Raw genomic sequence first — 22,147 nt, 5'->3', positions numbered from 1 at the left:
ACGTTGCAACGTTCGTCGCTTGAAATTCCTTTATTCCTTTCCGTAATTTGATTTTCCGAAATTACGTAAACAGAAATAACATAATGGAGCTGTTGTTCAAAACTTACAGTTATCGCGTTGCGTTGCAAGGTAAACAAGTCCTTGGCATCCAATGGAAAAGGAAATCGAGATGATGAAAATCTATATATTCTCACGCCGGCACTTTCCTCACTTTCCATTTAAACTTTGCAGAGTTACATAATGAAGTGCGCTGCGTTTCACTATTTGCTGAATACCACTTTTATCTAACGTAACAATCCTACAAAAATACTGTACAATGTTACAAACAATAAACTTACTGTGATGTAATAAGTATACTCCACCAATCAACTTTTAATTAGTTTTTTTTCTGTAACCACATTTATTCAGGAACTGCACCGTTATTGATATTTCGCGTTATTTACACATCTTCATTTTCCACGCAAGGATTTAACAAAACGGAAAACGAAAGAGAGGACAAACGAACGAAGAGACGCACTGTCTCAATATCCGAGGACAACTAAACTGAACCCGACGTTTTTAAATCTTTTTCAGGCGTATCTCTAAAGCAACCGGGTATGTATTTCCGCTGTGCAATACGACCTACTACTACCAGCACGGATTCATTCATTAGTTGAAAGGTTCTCCAGGGGTGCCGTTACATGTGTATGAAAGTGCGTTGAACGCATAGTGCATATGGTGCAGTTACATACGCTGATACTCTACATACATAACCTTTGAAAGGAGACTCTAGTTAGGATGATTCCTCGTAGGAAATTGGGGTTCATTTTCAGCTTAACGTTGCTCAACTTTTCTTTTCAATTTTCTCAGAAGTTCTAACTAACGAAGACTCAGACGAGTCATAATATTCGTGACACTCGCACTGGCTTAAGATAAACTGTAAGTGTTAAAAGAGCAAGGGCTAACTAACATTGAGGTTTTCCCACTAATTTAAAAGATTCATTTACTCAGTACCTCGTCACAACTTTGAGTGTGTAAAAGCAAAAGTCAATAATGGAACGGCAGCACTTATTATCATTTCGGTCGGAGTTGGGGACAAGTAAAAATGGTTAATGATTTTTGTCTTGTAGAAGCTTTACTAAAATAAGAATCAGTGTATGCCATAAAATAAAAATAGCTGTTAATTCACGGTGAACCCACAAATGGTTAAGATATACGTACTATGTTTGCATTGAAAAATTAAAAAAAAACCGAATTAAAAAAAATATAGCAAAATAAGCACGGCGAGGCGTAGAGATTTTCAAGCACTAAAGCTAAAACTGACTTTTAGAAAGGCCTTAAATTTATCGTTTCATAATGCACTCTCTCCGAGTCGCAAATGTGAAAATAAAGTGACATTGCTAATTGATTTAGAGTGAAGAGTGGTGACGGTGATTATGGCGGGGATGACGAACACGTCAATGGGAATTACATATCTCCTGATGAATATGAAGACTAATGAAGGTTAACAAAAGGCACTCTTGTCGATGGGCTTTTATTAAATTGAATACTTTTTCAGCCTTTCGCTCCACAACTTCGACTTGCTACAATGTGATTTTGCGCTTTTTGGATTCCTTCCTAGCAAAAATATTAGCAGTTTGCCAATCGACATAAAAGACCTTGATTAGATCTGAAAGTTGAAGCCACGGTTCTAGTCGTCCCTCTGTTACAAGCTTTTAGCGATCTCTAATTCGATTTTATACTGTTCAAATGAATGATACTGTATCAAATTTAATCACATTTCATAAAAATCTCTACTCCCGTATCATGTAATTTTTGTACTATAAGGAAAATAAAAGGCTGCTAAGAATATCTGTAATCTGTAGATATATTTGTAGTCTAACAAAGCAAATGTGTGACAGTACACATATTTATGAATCATGAAAATTCGTATGGAAAAATTGGCATAGAAAGTTAAATAATCCTGTGAATAGTAGTTTACTTAAGTATATTCCTCATATGCATGAACTGTCAACCGTGTCATAAACGTTGTTGCGGTTGTTGTACTCATTAAAGCACAAATTGATTTCCTCTCACAATTTTGGACGAGGAAATATGACACTTAATAATTTAAAGACTACTTATACACATGCAGATATGTACTGTATGTGTCTTCAATTCTACTTCTATTAAACCGATGGGTGAGACGAATGCACATATTTATACATATGTACATACTGTAGGTTCGTATTTATATAGTGAGAGTGAGTGTACATAGTTCTTAGTGGCGATGATGGTAAGTGTTTAGTAATGTTAAGTGGTGTGGCTCAGAGAGACCTGAATTTGTCTCAAGTTGCGCATTGTTGTGGTTTGGCAAGTGCTCTTGTAGATAAGGTGAGGAACGTTATCGCACATACTTGAACAGGCAAGAGCCACATAAAAGTAAGAGTGCATTACTTGAATGGGTACCGAGTCTGGTTTGCTTGCTATAATGGAAGCTGAAAATTTGCGGTGGATGTGGAAATGGTGCATTTAGTGAATGTCCCGGATAATTTGGAACCGGATAGAACCGATTTTATCGTATCCTTCTGTCATATCCTTCTGTCGACTGGTTGAAGGCAATGTCATATGCGAAAGGTCTTTGGATTTTTGCCAGCACTCAGCAGTATCTACTATGCGATTTGGAAAATTATATTTGTACAGGGGACGAGACAAAGGACATAATTTGCACTTTGTGCTCGCGGAAATTGAAATATTGAATTACTTGTAAATTTCTTCGTTGAAGGAGTTTGATCGGGTACGACAGGCCCACTTGGTTCAGATCTGGAAGAATAAAAAAATATTATTATTATTACGAATGGTGTATTTTCTAAAGCGTATATCATGGGCCGCACAAACGCATTCAGTTAGGGGACTGTAATTCACAAAAAGAAACCACGAGAAAATCGAATAAACTACACATCTGTATTAACCAACCAACAACTTTCTCTCTCTATATTTAGTTATACCGTCTCCAGAACTAAGGCTATTACAGATTCCCACAAACTGAATTCTAAAAAAACATCACATAAAGTTGACTGAGTGCGTAAACAAAGAAGGATAAACAACAAAGAAAGTAGAAAGGCTTTAGGCCAATGCTTGGATAAGTAATAAGCAGTAAGTTCCATATTTCAGATCAACCCGACCAAACCACGTACCTCCTAAAACGGAGCAATATGAAAGTGGGATTTAGCCAACTGTTTAGCCAACTTGTTGCAAATCCGAGGAGGGTTTCCTATTTTCTCGGTGGTTAGGTTGGTGTTGCTCAGCTTTACTTTTCTACTGAACAACAAGACAAAGAGAAAACCAAAGCAATTGTTTACTTTCACCTCAAACAAACCACCTCTTCTTTTCCACTCGACAACAGACCTGGGTGCGAGTGAGTGAGGGAAACCCTCTGACAGTTTTAGGCCAAAAAGATGGATTCATTGGATTCTACTTCAAACCCCATCCACTGGGAAAACGGATTATTCTGAGTAGGAAACCGAATTCGGAAATTAAACGACAGCCAGAGACCTTCATCTTCCTGCATCATCTTCACGGAAGAGAATTAACAAATAAAGTGCTAGCTGTCTACCCAATTTTTAGAAAGAATCAATATTTATTTTCTAAAGTCCATCAAATTAGCAACACTTCGAACGAAATTGCTTAAAAAACGCTAGAACATTTACGAGGAACCTAATCTCCAACTGTATTTTTAAATTTTAGTATGAACGTAATCGAATTAATTTTTAAAATAAGAACGATTTTTATATCACATCACTTCACATCTGAATTAAGTGCCCCTTTGCTATAAATGTTGGTGTTGGTTGTGTTATCATTATCATCATCATCATCATCGTTATTGCCTGTGATTAGACAACCCCGACACATTATGAAGAATAGTTGCTTAGAAGTACATGCCCTTCCAGGGAATTGTAAAATAATGCTTTCAAATTCATGTCAGATCTCGTCCTACACAGCACGGATAATAATCCCGTATAAACACATCTACTTTTCTCAGTCAGACGGAATGAGTTATGTGATATCTTGATCACGATAGTGCTATTATTAGATGCATTATGAGATAATAAACATCTCACCCAGCTCAATTCAACTTTAACCCGTTTTCAAACCTGCATGACTGGGATTTGAAGAAGGTGCAGTAGTGGCAACAATTCACGATAATATTTACTACACAGACAAGACCCAGCATCCCCTCCATAATAATCTGATTTTGTAATTTACGCCACTCGATTGTTAAGTACAATCAACATAGTAAATTTTGGAGATGGGGAGCACACTTGAGATACATAAGTTGGTTTAGGAGCCAGTTTGTTTGCTGGTACATATACCTATACATACTTTTGTACATGTATCTACGCTCTGCGTAGAATTTAGATTAAGAGATTTAAATTCTTTCCTCCCTATTTGGAAAAATCTGATGTATTTTTTAAAAGGTGTTTACCCATTTCGATTCACCACACACGTTCACAGTCACAACAACAAGTGCAGCATAACCAGACTGGTAATCATGTCATTGTCCACCTCGTTTTATTTTATGTATAATATGTTGGGTTGGACTGCATCAAATTGGTTGCGTCAATATCTCTCAATTTAGAAAAATCTGGTTGAGAGGATTCCTCACGACAAATAAGCTTTCCGTCTCTTTTTAAATTTTGGCTCTACTAACGACATAAGCTGGCCCTACAAATATGTATGTATTTTCATCTCTATCTTTAAATATTATTATTTAAAAATAAAAAAATTCAAATTTCAATGAATTACAATGCCTACACTCAGCGATACTGTAGGATGAAATTTAACTCAATCTGACGCAAGAGTCAAAAACGCAGCAAGCCAGTCAAGTTTCATATTTTTGATGGCGTTTGAACTGAACTTTTGTTAGTCTTGCTGCGGTAAAAATAATAATGAGACACTGAAAAGGTTTGTTTTATTTTCTTGTGTCTGTCGGATGTTTCTTTGTGTGCGGGTGGCAACAGATTTGATAATATGGCTGCATTTTAAGTTCCTTTTCAATTGCTTTCCGTCTGCTAAAGGGGGATCGAAGGCAAAATACAACGTGAGCATGGAAAGAGAAACATAATTTCATAAGTTACAATTCTAGATTAACTAAACATTTCCATCTAAAGGATTAAAAATATGACGTGATTTATTGTCAGCACAAATTTATTGCATCACTCCTAATGTCATCCATTCTTCACTTTTCCATTCAACTTTGCAATTTTTGACACAGAAATTCAGAAAAATCTTTTACACATGAACAACCTTCAATAATTTACCAGAAAAAAGCTACAAGAACTCTTAAGCCGAACCGTCTTCAATAATGGCTTTCCATTAAGTTTATACTGCACACACAGAAACTATTGATGTGTTGCTGCAGTATATCTTCTAGATATGCATGCACGTACGTATGTGTGTATGTTGTAGCTGCAAAGCTTATTTACATGGGTATAGTGATAATAAAGCTCCCAAAGTTTCATCGAACTCCTTTTGAACAGGTTTTTGTGCTTCTTGGACTCAGAAGCTCTGTCCGTGTGGTTATTAGGAGAGATTTTGTGCCAGGAATCATTTGGATGATAATAAGGCTCATCATGCCGAGTTCTGGTTGGGAAGACGAGTCGCCGATGTAAAAAAAAAATTAAAATAACCCTTGACTTGATCCCAATCCCAGCACCAGGAACAAAACAACTTCTCCCACCACATCCACTACTTACTGCTCGAGATGCTTCTCTGACGACTAGCCTTTTTAGCAGCATTTTTACTCACCCTTCTATTTATTTATTCCCTTCAGCTTCAGGATGAGATTTTCAACAGTGCACACAAATATTCAATATAACACTAAATGTAACGCTTTTGAAAATATTTTTATTTTGATGTAAAAACATTTTTTAATTAGCATCATTTTTTAGCAACATTCCAAATGCACCCCGATTTTATTTTAAATTCCGACTATTCTAGAGAAGAAATACTGCCCACATTTATTACAGCCATAGATATCATTGTGATGTCACCTTCATGTAAATTTATAGCGTGACATCTCGGAAGGGGAATTTCTGACGACGACGACGGAATGCAATAATGCATCGGAACGGTCAATGTGTGTATTGTCTAGGACACACTAAATACTAACATTCAATGCGTGTAATATATATAATTTGATAAAGTTTCACCTGCAAGAGTCCTCGTAGACTTATGTATACGAACCTATATGTGCGTACATATATAACACACCTTCACCTTGAAGAGTTTGAGGTTTACTTTTTCTCGGAAAAAAATGCTCATAAGTTATTCGCTTGCCAGCTGCCGTCTCAGTTTTTTTTCCTCTTCATCGGGCAAGATTTATTATAATCTCATGCAATTGGTATTGGATGGATGCAACTGAATCAAGTGAGTGGTTCAAGAGCAAGTCACCTCAACATCAGGAAGGAGAAAAGTTGGAGTAAATTGACTTGACTTTGGTTTGTGTTTAACGCCATCGGCATATAACAGCGCCATTTCATTACTTTTACTCTCAGCAGAAAGAGAAGGGTTGAATAATGTGGGTTTAAAATTAACATTTGACATTGAAAAATCTCACCACAAATATTTTTTAGGCTTAAATTATTTTTCTGCCCATTGTTTGCTCATGTGTAAGGTAATACAACAATGTGCACTGGTCACTGGTTTTGAGTGATTAATAACATTTCTCTTTTATCTGTTGTTCTTGTTACTAAATTACAAAATTTATGAATATTTTTCAAGCAACAATTCAAATCAGTTAAAACGTCAAAAAAGTTAATGCAACCTACAATGAGGGATGATAAATGATTGTCTCTATCAAACATGAACATGAATAAATAACTTGCCAAAATTCTTTGCAAAAATACAGGTGTTTGCTCCTGGAGATGTTTTGAGGCAGAATTTTAATTTTTGCAACGATGTGCATGGTGTGATAAGTGTGTGGGGTTCTGATGAGACATGAATTATTCATAGTTTTGCAAACTATCGCATGCAATCATCATAGATTGATCGACTAATGATTGCAATTTGATATGGAAATGGACCACAGGCGATTTCGATGACCAAATGCCATTGATCCTGTTGAAAACCTTTACGCTATATGCGTGTATAAATGACGCGGCATATAATGCATTTTTGCATCACACCAAAATCACACCAGAAGGTACAATTAAACTGAACATGCAAAGCTACATATTTGGCATGAAAAAAACGAAGAATCATTAATAGGACATATTTATGTAGTTGTATTTATTCGACAAAATATCCCTTTTCATCGGGTAAACTAAATAAGGAGAATTTATGCAATTTGGATTTAGAAAGCAAAAGAATATCCCTCGTCTCATTTATTTACCTGTCGGCATACACCATAAAGTTGTTGAAGAGGATCAAGAAAACATGCGCTTGTACCCATTAATTTTGTTTGCTCAAGTTTTGCAGTCTGGAGAAAGTCAGCAGTTCATCCGTAGTACATGCAACAACGAGGAGAGAGCACTTGTAATAACACTGGGTTCCTAAAACGGAAAGAAGTTTAACGGAGCAGGGAAATCAAAGAGAGAAGAAATGAGATGTCGGAAGTTGATGTGATCAAAGGCAAAGCCCAGCCAAAATATTATTCATTAAATTGGCCAGCGTTACGTGTTTAAAATGGAGCAATAACCTTATACTGAGGCTCATATGTACATACACCTTATTCGGTTGATAATAGAGAACGGCAGATGTTCTTGAAAGCAAATCATCTTGAGCACCTTTATGTGGGCTCAAAGTCTCAGAATCTTAAATATATTCATTCTTTAAACATTTACTCGGTTGCAGCATTTTAATTACATTTCATGCATATAAATACTTAAAATAACTGGTAGTTGTTTATGCACTATGCCCACTGGTTGGTGAAGGAACAAGCAAATATTCCAATTCTACACAAGAGTTATGCATTTACGATCCCATGTTTATTATTATAATCGTCATTGGTATAATCCAACTGTCGAATCGATAAGAATGCATATCCATTAAACAAGTATTTATATACAATTGTGACAGTATCATTGTAATGGAAATTAAATAAAATGCGAGGCAATAGAATGTAAATCAAACACTGATACTAATCAAGAAACCCTTAGTATTACTATTAGACGATAAAGATCTGGGGATTGAAAAGTAAGATGATATTCAGGTGCGTATAGAGTGCTGACAAGGTTGAGCGCAATCATCCCATTGATAAAATCAAAGAGAAATTAAAAATCAAGCCGAATTAAAGTTTTTTTGTAAGCCCAGCGACAAATGCTTATCTTCATTCCTTTGTACTAATTGCCCAGTTTTGACCACAACAACCCCTTTATCAGTTCCAGTGCAAAATGGAATAAGAATGACTGCACTAAATTACTTGTGCCAGTCAAACTTGACGAGATTGAGACAGAAGACGCAATAAACCAGAAATTTAAATTTGTACATACACTGCAATATAAGGTTCTCTACTGCCACACACACAACACATAGTGCTTGCAAAACACTAGGAAGCTATAAACTGAAGCAACCAGAAAGCGACAGATGGTCAAGATTCGAGAGTCAAGTTTACAACCTCAAGAGATGCTGGCAGAAGATTATTTAATCACAGGGATAGCGCAATACCTACATAAAATTCGAGGAAGAAGAGAACCAAAGTTTGGTAGCTGCTACATGCATAAATGCATTTCAAGAACTCAAAGATCGCGTTTTATTACTACGAAAAGCCAACCGGTGTCTCGACTTCTGATTTTTTCCGCCTGTCTCCGTCTTCCAATCTTTTTTTAAAAATGCAACTCTTCTCTTTGCTGCCTTGCTTGAATTTGAGCGAGATTTCACATGGGAAAAAATGTGTGTGCCGTTTAGCCACCGGATCGATCTCAAACATTGCGTTTGCTATGAGTCATAAAACTGGAGTCATTCTTTTCCTTTCATAAAACTTACGCTATAACCGTATAATCCTCAACTCTAACTAAGCCAGAAAAAATACTTTTCGCAAAGGTATGTCGAAAAAAAAGAAATGAAACAATTGGAGGAAATATTTAGTTAGAAATGGTTTTTGAATCATGAAAAAATAATGGTGTTAATGATCCATTTTTATGATTCTTGCCCAATCAACGCTTAATACAACCAGAAATAAAATAGTCAATCGGGAATAAAATTGGTACAAATACTATTTTATTGGCTGGCGTTATCGGACTACATAGCTGATCAATTAGAGGGGTTGATTTGTCACATTATCTTTGAAGTGACGATGGCGTGGTGGTGCAGATAACTCTTTATGTGGAATAATAACATTTGATATCTTTGCCTAGTAAGAATGCAGGAGTGGAAAAGGGACGCTGGGTCAAATCAAAGAGTATTAATGACTCCAGAGTGAAGGCAAAACGGTCGTAATAAGAGTTTTTATTTTATTGAGTAAACCCAAATAATACGAGAACAAGTCGACGCACTCATGTGTATTTTGAGGTTTATCTTTGAGTTAAGCAGCGTAAAAAGTGGTCGTGTTGAAATTTGCGTGTCTAATGATGTAATGGGCCTTTCTCTAACGTCCGACAATCACATTTCTGGACGACGACGGCTCTCGACGACTGCATGCATGCATTTGTATCATAACAAATTATTCGGACTTTTGTATTTAACAATTCCAATCGTTTTATATATATATGACTTTAATAATAAATATATTCAATTCATACGCGATATTATTTTTGCATTGGTGTTGTATGCGTCTTTTATGCATGAACTTCTATCCATTGGGGCATCAGGTCAAAAAATAATAAAATGTAAAATAAAAATGCAATGTAAACACAGGTCACACGAAAATTTATTGCCTGACATAGGATTCGAACATGTGACAAAGGCAAGATTTTACACAACACTATTGCCGAGTGGATTCTAAACTGGGGGAATAAAATGTGCATATGGTTTGGACGGTGTGAATCATGGCGAGCGAACGTGTGCCAAAGACACTGCGAGGAGGAGGACGGCTTTTGGTAGGAAAAATTTTTGTGGTCATAACATATGAGATGTGGTGTCGTAAAAAAACGAGCCGAGTGGAGACACACAGGGGGCAAATTATGCATATGGAATGAATGGAATTATGTCTCCTCCCCTCCACCTCCACCTCCAGTAAGTCAACTCCAGTCAAAGCAGGTCTTACCATATATGACGGACAACACCCCACTACTCCTTCCACCCACCGCGAAAACAGTGTAACACGAGACGAGATATCATTCTTCCTTGTTTAAATGAAAGTTTTACTCACTTTCTCTCCCACAAGATCGGCAGGACAGCACCACCACCGCCTGACTCTGTATGCACCAGATATTGGACGCGTATAACATTGTACGAAGTATTATCGCTCGCACTCAACCCATGAATATGTGGGAGGGAAGATGCAGATAAACCTTCTTGCTTTTGCAAACCAACTTTCCCCATAACTCTGATCTACTCGGTGATGCTGATTCAAGCTGCATTCAACTCAACCAAAGAAATGAGCAAAGTCTGGTAATAAATTCCCCTCTTTTTCTCTCTTTTAATCAGTTCACTCCCGTATCCCACTTTCTCTCTGCTTCCCAATAGACTCGGTCCTCTAGCTGTAAATGAGCAGCCCTACTTGGTTGGGACTCAAAGGGAAGGAAATAGAATTGCAAAGAGGGAAAGATAAACCTCTTGTCACAAGTACGTACATATACACTCACTCCTGCCTCCCGTTCGTCTTAAATTACGAGACGGAGAGTGAGAGAAAGTCCTTGAGTTTTTCAGAGGTAATTTGTTACCTCACTTTAAAATAATTTTAATTTGGTCACCTCGTCCAGGAACACGGAATGGGAAACTTTATTTTACTTAATTCAAGGATAAACATATGATCTCTTGAAAGTGTTTGAAGGGGGAAAAGTCTGGTCTAAACAAACACAAGAGATCTTTTTCAGCCTGACGCAGGAACAACACAACGATTCAAAGTGGGCCAGATAAAATATTATATGCGGATGTGAATGAATGAACATGGGTTCCTGGTGGGTGGTAAATGTCAACCTCGTAGAGGTAGGAAAGCTTCGTCGTCGTCGTAGTGTTGTGTTTGCAGGTGGAGAAAGCAAGAGAAAGTAAATACACCGGATTGTGTGTTGGGGTGCTCGTAAATGGAGCCATATTCTTTGTGTTACAGCTTGACTCGCAGCATGTGGGATGCAAAGGGATGGTCCACTCTATTGTTACACGTTTCATATAAAACTTGGTCATAACTTACTTGCTATGGGGCAAGTTCTTCATTATTTAGCAAAAACGGAGGTAATCCTTGGCACTTGTAATTCCATTGCCAACGAGCCTACGATAAGAACCTATTAGATGAAGAATTCTTTGAACCTGCTTTCTTCCTTTGCATAATTTGGCAATAGGCTGATTAGCCTAATCCCATCCTCGTTCTGTGTGGACGCTCATGAGAAGTGAGGAGGGATCAATATTGCGAGAAAATGTGAAAAGGCCTCAATCCTGTCGATCTCTTGTTGGATGGTAGATGCAAAATATATTGGCCTAGTTTGGCCCACAGTCTAATCTGAATCTTTCAGGTAGATTTCTTCTTTAGGAAATTGCAGCGAAACCCATTTATAAGGTATAAACTACTTCTGCCTCCTGGATAAATGAGAAAGTTTCACAAAAGCTTTTCTCTTCTTCCTGATCATCAACTCTAAATCTAAGAGCAAAGCATACCACCCACCATCCACGGTCGGTCGCTGTTCGAATTTTCCTCCATCTCCTTTGTACGCTGAAAATGCTCAATGCAAATGGAATCCCGCCGCTGCACTATGTTGTATCAAATTTTCATGCTAAGAGTAGATGATTCCTGGTATAAATGGCACATTTTCAAAACTTGAACCATCACCTCAATTTCCTTGGGTTGGCTCATTTCAAAAGTTTCCTGCATCACGTGGGCTTAACTGCATACAGACATATATACCCATGCACATTGGTACCCGGCATGAAGTGATATCCAATGTACAGTACCAACACCAACTACTTTTGTACATTCCCTTATATCACCAAATACTAAAAACTATCACTACTTCTCCTGAAATATCTCCTCTTCAACTTATGTACAAACGCTGAATGGATGCGGTCTCGAAATAGAACAAAGATTCATTCCATTTTATTCCACTTGATCTCATTTTCCTCTAAATTTTAAATTGAATCTGTTGTTTAATGAATTGCCATATATGTTGGGCACCCACTCATGAAGTGCAAGAGAATGAAACGAAACTAATTGCACACAAAAATCTCAACATGTTAACTACTGGGTTATGACCCACATTAGATTTAACGAGTAAATGCATGGAAAATGGTGTTACATAACATTGAATACTCATTTGAGTCTCCTAATCAAAAACTAAGCACTGGAGAATTGCCGTAATTCTATCCATCATTGTATAACTTGTGTTATATAATAGGTGCTATCATGACATAATGTGTGCTTCTATTATAACTCCATCCATGACAAAAACTGAGGAGCAACTTTGCTCACTCACTCAACCGGGTACATATTTAAATACAATGTAGGTACAAAGGATTATGGTCAATTAAAATTAGTTTTGGAGTGGCGAAACGCAGTTTCACGAAATAACGCCATTATTGATATTAGATCCCTTCAACTATTTCACTCTAATGTAGTGTTGGACAACCACTTGCATATGATTTCAAAATTTAAATTGTATTTAACCGTGTTCCAGCTCTTCTTATCTGCAGGTAAACATTGATAGATGTGATTCTATGCATGAAAATCTCTTGTCGGGAATAAACTTGTATTTGGGCAGACGGCAGGACATGCATTCTCATTTCGTATTCCCAACGTCATCTGAGGTGGAGGACACTTCTCTCTTTGCGTACTTATTCTTCGAACCGAGACAACATCCAGCCGCATCCGGGATTTAGTTAGATTTCGTTTAAAAGGGTGCGACGACGATCACGAGCAATTGACTATGCGATGCATGCGGATGGCGAAATGTATGTGTTGTGACTCGCGATGCAAAGTTGTGCTTGGGAAACAGAGTTAAAGCAAACCAAGTAAAGCAAGCAAAGTAAGTTCACATCGAGGTGATTAGTGCTGCCTGCGCTCCGGCCACTCAACACACTCTTTATCATATCCAAGTTTACAACTCTGTGAGAAAGTTTAACAACTTTTACTCCGCTTGGGACACTCCTACTTTGGCCGTCCTTTAATTTCACCATTATTAACAACGGCCAGACTACCTGCAGAATTTTGGACTTGCCTGTTGTTGGGTGGGATGTTGCAATTCTACACAATGGCTCCAGCGTTAGACCTTCAATTATTTATTAGATAAAACATGACGAAATCAACGAAACCCAAGTCTTAAAATAGTTAATTAAGTAGTTGAAACATTACAAATTTTCATCCTCCACGTATTGATTATGTAAATAGTTTCCCAAACCAAAAATCCAATCCCAGTACAATATACGTGAACAAGTAGCAAGACAAACTCTGATGTAACAATTCGTACAAAAAACTGGACCTCACTTATGCAGCTGAGGAAGGAATGCAGTATGAATTTAATAAGAAGTCAAAACTGTATCAGATAAGACGAGGAGAATATAAAAATCCGGTATGAAAGTGGACCCATTTATTACTCGCTTGATCCCATCCCTCATCACGTACTATACGCTTCCCCAGATCTCCAGTACCAATCTTTTCCATCTTTAAAATATATAAAACACACACAAAGCACAAACAACACTCGACATAATGAATAATAAATCTCTTTCATATCATTTATGAATTTCTCCATCTCTCCTCCTTGATCTTATTATGTCGAGTGTCAGTCAGTAAAGCCATTCATGCTGCAAATGGTAATAATACAAATGGTAATGGCAATATTCAAAATTAATGCGGAGCCAGTGCCAAGAAGACCATCCGTCTCATCCCCCAAAAGACGGTGTGCCTCTATATCTTGAGACATGTATGCAGAATATAGCAGACCTATCACTATGTACAAGTTGCCTCTCTGAGATATTATTCACAAAAACTTACTTTAATGTACAACGACCATTGTATTGTATTAGGATTCGATCGGAGGATTGGCATGTGTTCAGTCCGTTTTTTCTTTCTTATTATCCTCACACTTATCTACCAGCCACCAACCAACGAGCTAAGCCTGTGAAGTCCACTCACTTACTTTTACTTCTTACTTGTAACTTCTGTCCAGTAAAATATTGGATTTGTGTGTGTGTTCACTACGTTACATTACATTGCATTCCGACAGGAATTTTGTCCGCATTATTATCAAAGTCCAGTCTCTCTCTCACACACATTAAAGCCGGCCGTGTCATGCCATCCTATCCAATCCAAATAAATCCAGGATTGCATGTCTTCATCCGCTTATCTACCAACCAATCTTGGGTACTTGTACTGCTTGCTGCTGCGCTAACCAAACCACCACACACTTTCACCACTGGTATGAAATATGCAGAACATGAATGCTTGGCCATAACATAGCATAGGATTTTTGATAACTTTCACTACCAAAACCCACCGCTTGGCTGGAAATGTATATGCATAGTCTCCCATCCATCCATAACTGCTGAGCTCACAAAGAAATCCAAGAGGAATTTTTACGTTACTTTTACGCATTCACCATGTATGTACATATGTACATATTTACGTATGTATGTACATTTAGTACATGTGATTGCATTGCCATTTACTTGAGCCAGTTTATTTTGGTGTGTGCCTGCAATATCCAATCCAAATAACTGAGTCAATGTTGCCTACATACCAGGATTGCTCTTGCTTCTGGTCGGGAGAACATTTATCGATTTAACATGTTACAGTTTTTTGCTAACTTTTAGAACACAAATCAACTCTGGCAAAGGTGAGTCTTGGCAGGAATGGAGGTGGTCATAGCCTCTCTTCCTTGTGCTATAATTTTTTACCTGAATTTACCGATAAGCCTAAACATTCGGTTTCGCCTTAATCTCACTCTTTACTACGACTTGAATGGAATTGCACGTTTTCAACCACATGTAAACAATGCATATTTGAATGGGCTTGTTCTAAGAAATGGAAGGTAGCACACTACACCCGCCTGGCTGCGTACTACATAAATCGGTTTTCCGTTATTGTGGGACTTGCTTATTAATCCGTTCATACCAAGATTTTAGATGACTTTGTTGATGGTGGATTAAACTTTTTGGTTGGAACTCTTCAACTCGTTAGGCAATGAGTGATCATCACAAGTTGTCAGACTTTTTCTTTTGATATTTCATTTATTTTAAGGGGGTAGAGAATCTTTGCAATTATTAATGATTTTCCATCAGTAAATATCTAGTAAGTCACAATGGTGCATTTACACTTGAGAAATTCACAACCGCTTAACATTGCACAAATACTTTACTAAAATATTCAGAAATTGGACCGCGTATTTTGCTATTCCGTCCTTACATTTAAGATTATATCAAAATAAAAAATGTACATTTGAACCACACATCGCGAAACCAGGAGGGGGTTAAATGCATAGCTATTAGTCACATTATAATAAAAAAGGTCGAATAAATGCTATATAATCTGAGTCATTTTGATACATTCAGTTAAAATAGCCCAAATTATTAGCATTTTAGGAAATTTATAGTCTTGTCATTTGATAATGTCAACCCGTGTATTGTATCAAAACAATTACACTTTCTTGGTGGCCAATTATATGGAAATTACGAACCAAGTCATTGCACTCGAATTATGACAAAACATATTTAATATACGTATATTAGACCTGATAATGTACTCGCATTGAAAGTATTGTATTGTTATACAGACGCAATTAATAATGTTGTACTTGTGCTGCTTAATGCGAATACAAGTTTTTGCGCAAATTGCCACTAAATGATATCGATTAATCAAAATATTGTGGAATGAGGCAAAAGGTCAACTTGATACATGGCTGCGTTTGATGGCTCATGCAGTCTTCTACCTAATTTGGATTTCAATGTGGATCGATTTTTTTATGTTTGAGTTGGAGAGAAAATTGATTACGGCACAAGCTCATTAAATTGCAATCCTTAAAATTATAGAATCGTGCAGGTCGCAGGTGTGCATACCAAGTCTTCATGTGGAAATTTGATATCTGATCTATCTCCTCACACAGATATATTATACACGCATACTGTAACTCGTACAACTGGTTATACGCAAAATTCTGGTGGATATTTAATTCCCAACTTATAGTGCAAAAGTAAGAAATGATCTGCCAATTCAGAAAACATTAGGCTTCATCTTGACAGCTAGAAAATCAATGGGCTTGAAATTTCCATCATTCATGGCTTGGGGACATTTTTGTTAATTTTTGCTGCCACCGCCACCACAGACCGCACCACTAACGACAAGCTGCCAACAAATAAATCATTTTATCACAAGAGAAACGCCCAACCTCAGATTCAGAGGGTTATTGATTGTGACTTAATGTTGTTCGTAATCGGAAAGCTCGCTATTGTACACACCCAGTTTTTCCTTAGTAAGTATGTATGTAGAAAGAACGTTAATTTCTGATTTGCAATCAGATATATTTCAATTAATTCTCATCTGATGTTTGTGACTGCGAAATATTACGAACCGCGAAATTTGTGAACATGCATTTGAAATCCTCCAGCCAAGGACTCGCGAAAAGAAAGTAGAAAGCGGAGTGAAGAAAAGTAAGTCAAACCAACTTCCCCTCTGAAGAATCTTTTTTATGATTTATTGTCATATTTTGTTATTACAAGTGAGTTGGCTTAGACTTCTGGCTTCAGAGCTTTCTCTTCTCAATCCCTTCTGTCATTCTCCTCATTTTTGCTCCATTCTTGAACTTTGGATTTTTCATTCCATGTATACGCACTTTACTTGGTTTCATTCGCATGTTCCTTTTATAACTGTACACAAAATAATAAAATTCGAATGTTCATACCCATTTTATCATTTTGAGGCAACTCCGTAGCAAATTACTCGGCAGGCTAGAACTACATATTTACTTACATACTTACTTATGTTATATATTTAGATGTCTAAAAATAGCATAAAATTGGAAACGTATGTACATAGTTCCTCACACAACATGTACCATTTGATAGACCAGAGTAAGAACTAGATTTTGTACATATTTAGGTTTGTATTCACGTGTGTGCCTTGTTATTTTATCAACAAAAGCGTTGCATGGAGTAAATAAACAATACGCTTTATAGTTGGTAAATGAGTCGATGGCCCAGATTGGACTCCCTCCCTTCCATTCATTTGGTGAAAGGACGTTTAGCTTGCTGACGAATAGTGAGAGTGTGAACCCACTTGTTCACAATTTTGAGTAGCCATCCAGATTTCAACCAAGTTTAGACTGATGGACCTCCCCCAAAGGATTAAAATGAAGGATTAAGCCGGAAGTATTTGGTTTGGATTTGCACGAACTCTTTTCAAACCAACAAACTACTACTGTGTAATACCGCAGTAATACAGTATTACATTTTTAGTAATACCGCATGCTTTCCTTCGTCTTGCTTAATTTTTTGGAGGAATTCCATCCAGTATAGAAACGAAACGAAAAAATAAGGCTTCCACAAACACAAATTAATTCTGACACCTACTGCGTGCTTTCACCCAGCAAATAATCCGAAATTCGCAACTACATCGCCAAAGTTTTAAAACAAAATACTTTTTCACGATTTTCGTTTAAACGCCAGTAACACAAATATTTTTACCTTGTTCACGTTCTGCAGAGAGTGAAACGGAACGTTATTACATAAGCCGGTATATCTAGCAAACCACATTTTTTGTTCATATACTTGCACCACCTCTAAAAGCAGCTCCTTGGACCATTAAGGGCCATAAAGAATTTTAAATGTTGCCTAAATTTCCGTCATTTACTACTGCTTTAAGTGGTTGGCGTCGACGGACAAAGAAATGAAACAAACACGGAATGCATGCAATCCTAGAAAACCATGTTGTTCATAAACATGAACCTAGTGGATGAAATGTGAATGAAAGGATTGCCTAATAATAATTGCGGTAATTAATGTGCAGTAAGTACGTCGACTTGAAGAAGGCTCAAATCTTGAAAGAGGAATTTTATTGGTAATACCTCGAGTGTGCAGTGGCGGTGTTGCTGCTGCTACCACCACCACCAGCTCAAAACAAAGAATGAGAAGTGGACGATGAAATGTACAATATGCCAGCCGCCGACAGTCACGGAATCCAAGATTCCGTCCCGTCCGTCAATCAACGGGTTTTTAGTTTGTTTAATCGTTTGTTGTGGTTTAAATGGTATACGAGAGAATGAAGCAATGATGAACAGCATAACATGTTTGGATATGGTCGTCATTTAATCCAGGCTGAGTTACCTACATGCATTATGCAATGTTTATTCAGACTACTTAAAATGATTCAAATGCATTTATGTGCTCAGCGTTTTTAATAAAACTTCAAGTCCATAAAGCAATAAAAACATATTTACTCGATTGATGCATTTAATTGAATGGCACTGGAAAATGCATTGACATTCAGAGTAGCAGCCAAGTATTGAGTATTTTTGATACGTAAGTAGTCTATCGGAATTTTTACTACAACGGTGGAAATATGTACAATGCGTTCATGACAAAACCGTATTACGTATTCCTTTAGCGGTCTCCCATTATAAACAAACCTTTACGTAATCGGATTAAGGACATGTCACAAGGGCTGGTGCAATTTATCTTATCAAACCTCATTATCATTCTATTGCAAAAAAATTGGTGGGTAAATTGACTATTGTCGACGTTTTACGACTATTCTATCGGAGTGGGAACACTTCAGATTCATCATAACACAAGAAATTTACATTACTCAAGTGGTCTCGTGAAAAGTTCGTTGGGGTTGTTGTGTGGCTGGTTTTGCAATTCAAGTGGTTAATATGAGAACCACAAATGCTGGAGAAAGTGTTGAAAACAAATGATATGTTCCTTGCATTTATACCGCCGGTGCTTTTGGTTGTATACTTTATATAATTGACATTTTTGTTGACGACGATAAAAATTATTATGCCAACCGTCACATCCTTCTTCCCCTCACGATACGAGCTGATTTCATAACTGATTGTGGACAAAAAGTAGAAATTATTGCGAAATAAAGGAACTCAGGTGATTATTCTCAAGACACTTTTGCACCACCCGTTTTAACAACTCTCACTCGAAATACAAATATAGACTGATCTAAAAAAACAAATGTCGACTCTAAAACAGCCTAAAGACGTTACACAATCTGATTACTGTACATGCTAAACTTTTCGTATTTCGTGCAAAAATAGGGTAAAAGTACAAGCCCCAAAGTGTAGAATTACCATACAAACAAAGGAATTATGCATAATGTGGAAGAGTAAGTGGAACACCGAAAATAATGTAATGCAATGTAAATCCAGTCGGTTAAAGCAGGCGACTCGGCAGAATTTTATCTAGTGCAACAGCAAAAAAGTAATGAAGGCCACATGAGAAAATATTCCGCTGCTCTGTTCACATTCTGCTGAACGAGTTTTCACTGTTGCACTTTTGCAAGCCTGCTTTCCGCCTTTTACTAAATGTATAATAATGCGTGGTTGGTTAGCGTTTGTTGTCCTCCAAGTTTTTGTACTTTTGTAGAAAACGCCAGAATTTTATGTCTTTTATCCCGAAATCAGGGAGTCATTTATTCGTAGTAGTAAAATCACTAGTGTAGTATGTTTTCCCTTGTGGTTTTATTATTCGGGTTTGTTACTCAGCCAGCCAGCCCTTCTTTTGCACTGCTGCAAAGGCCTGGGCGAGAAGAAGAGGAGGGGTGGAGGTCTGGCAGAGAGGTTCGTCGTCTTCACGGCCCGTTGCTTTATGATCACAAAATGAAGAAGAAACATCAAGCACGGTGAACTAGCACCTTCATCACGAAGAAGAATATGTATTGCAGACCAGAACACTACAAGGCGTTAGATTGCCCCAGTCAGGATCCGTGCCTTGGTTTATTTAACACTGGAGTAAAACTGGAGAAAGTGTGCTATATAAACGCTAAATGAGAATCCTAACCAAAAACACAATCCTCCTGCAAAACTAAACTGAACTCTGCTCTCCACCTCTCTGACCAAATTCATTCAACGAAAATCTAAATGTACAATGTAATCTCTCTTGGTGTACTGAATTTAATATTGGTGAAGATGCAGAAATTAAAATTCTGGATAAATTGACTCGTCATTGAATCTACACCGTTTGTTTTCATTTATTAAATTCGTCGAATATCGAAAATTCCGTTGCACAGTCATATCGTCGTAATGTACATGTAGTTGCGATTCTAAAAATAACCAGTGTAATCAGGAAGGAGAAAACAAACTTACAATAATGCTGAGATCTGAACATGCCCACCCACCCATCTATCCAACAACAACGCCCTACCTTACACCACCACCACCACCCTGGAGATAAGTACCAACGACCGACATGAGGAAAGGAAATCAATGTAATTTATGTATAGCCACTGATCGAATCCTATAATCCCACTCGTTCACTATCAGTTAATGAACCCTTTCCTTCACTGATGCATAGAGAAGCAATCATCCAACCGAAGCAGGCCTGCCGAATCTCTGTATCTATACGTACGTATTGACTGAGGAGTTCATACGTATGTATGTAGATGTGCATTTCCATTTTTTGCGTTGTCAACGGATGGATTCAAAGTTAGCTTTTGATTTCGGCTTTGGTTGCGTTTTGACTTTGAAATTTCATCGAATGAACCTGAACCACCCAAAGCACAGAATTGGATTAGATTCCATTTGGATTTGTTGTAGGGTTTCAATCTGACTCTTTCTCCTCGACAAAATGAAGCCAGAGCTTCATTATTTCTGCCACATAGTGTATGTGTACATAGATTCTCACACAGGAGAACGGAGCTACATAGACAAACATTAAATTAAATTAAGTAGATTTACCCTGGCTGGCTGTTCTATATTCAGGGATTAACTACAAATCCGTCCACCATCATCATGTCTTTGAGGTAAAATAATCAACGCTTCATCGTGGAATGTGCATGACAAATAAAAATCGACCTTCTTACTCGAGAAAGACTTGAGAAGAAATTTACAAAAAATTGGTCTATGTACAAAATATTCAGAAACTTGTAGTTTGTAATTATACATTTGTTTAATAAACAATTGAGAATAATGAAGCACGGACAATAAAGCTCCACCAACTACTAGTAAGTAGTTGGTTTATTTAGCATCAAATAAATAATTACACGTAAATCCCGCAAAAATAATCAAAATTTGGAATGAACCTGATCAGTTGAGGGATCAAACTCATTAATTTACAGGAGCAGAGAAAGTTTGTAGATTTGATTCGGATAAGACGGTGAAGAATTGAGTACTTTTGCGTTGCGTAATGCAGTTAAGAGAAAAGTAGAGCTTTTTCGACATCCGACATACATAAGCTGGCCAAGTCCGAGTTTCTTTCGAGATTTCTAGTTTCATGCCCTTCTCATCCTCTTGACTGGATTAAGATCTACTCATTGTCTACGAAATGCGGTGGTGTATAATACGGGGCGGGTTGATTATCGGCACCACGAGTGATGGAAACAGATCGAACCACGCAGAAGAGGTCAAGAGTCCCTCGAATTTAACCTCAAACATTTATCCACATCAGTCGCCGCGAACGTCTTACTTCTTTTACCATGATACACAAATTGTTAAGAAAGAAAATGGCAAGTATCTACGTACCTTCCAAACGGCGTTGCTACTCGTCCGTCGCCTTTTATTTCGTCTCTCTGGAATAAAAGAAAATTGTTAGTTTTGCATTTGCAATTTATGAAACAACATAATTTGCAGTGTTGGTAATTATTATGCATGCATGCATTCGACGACGAGGATTGTTTAATTTAAAACACGCAAATTTCAAGCTATTATATTAATTCAGTTTTGTTTCCTTTGCATAACATCAATCAAACGATAAATGAAAGGATAACTAGTTGTGTGGTTGACCTGCTCTAATTTAAATATTTTTTTAACGAATAAATCAATCGCAATAATAAGTCATCACGTAATTTAAATATTTAACCACGTCAAAAACAGTATAGAACATGTTTTGATGTATGTATGTAGCTCAAACAGAACAGCAGAAAAGCTGGTTGCGTTGGTCCTGATAA

The 22,147-nt window shown here is 37.2% G+C and overlaps 1 protein-coding gene across 4 annotated transcripts in view; it reads right to left on the bottom strand.

Moving 5' to 3' along the window:
• The window catches only part of LOC110843394 (irregular chiasm C-roughest protein), a 145,112-nt gene that overhangs the window by 58,328 nt on the left and 64,637 nt on the right, over window positions 1–22,147 (bottom strand). For 3 of the 4 annotated variants that reach the window (XM_035847164.1, XM_022089357.2, XM_035847165.1), the window contains exons 3-4: window positions 21,723–21,769; window positions 2,723–2,781 (exon numbers count right to left, since the gene is read on the bottom strand). The gene's annotated coding sequence lies outside the window, so the exon portion shown is untranslated. Of the gene's footprint in view, window positions 1–107; window positions 319–2,722; window positions 2,782–21,722; window positions 21,770–22,147 lie in introns of those variants that run through there. The other variant, XM_035847166.1, reaches the window with a different exon arrangement.

The sequence above is a fragment of the Folsomia candida genome, unplaced genomic scaffold, assembly GCF_002217175.1.
Source record: "Folsomia candida strain VU population unplaced genomic scaffold, ASM221717v1 Fcan01_Sc002, whole genome shotgun sequence".
Classification (NCBI taxonomy): domain Eukaryota; kingdom Metazoa; phylum Arthropoda; class Collembola; order Entomobryomorpha; family Isotomidae; genus Folsomia; species Folsomia candida.
Note: the sequence above shows the minus strand (reverse complement) of the source record. Positions and strands in the feature narration are given on the sequence as shown.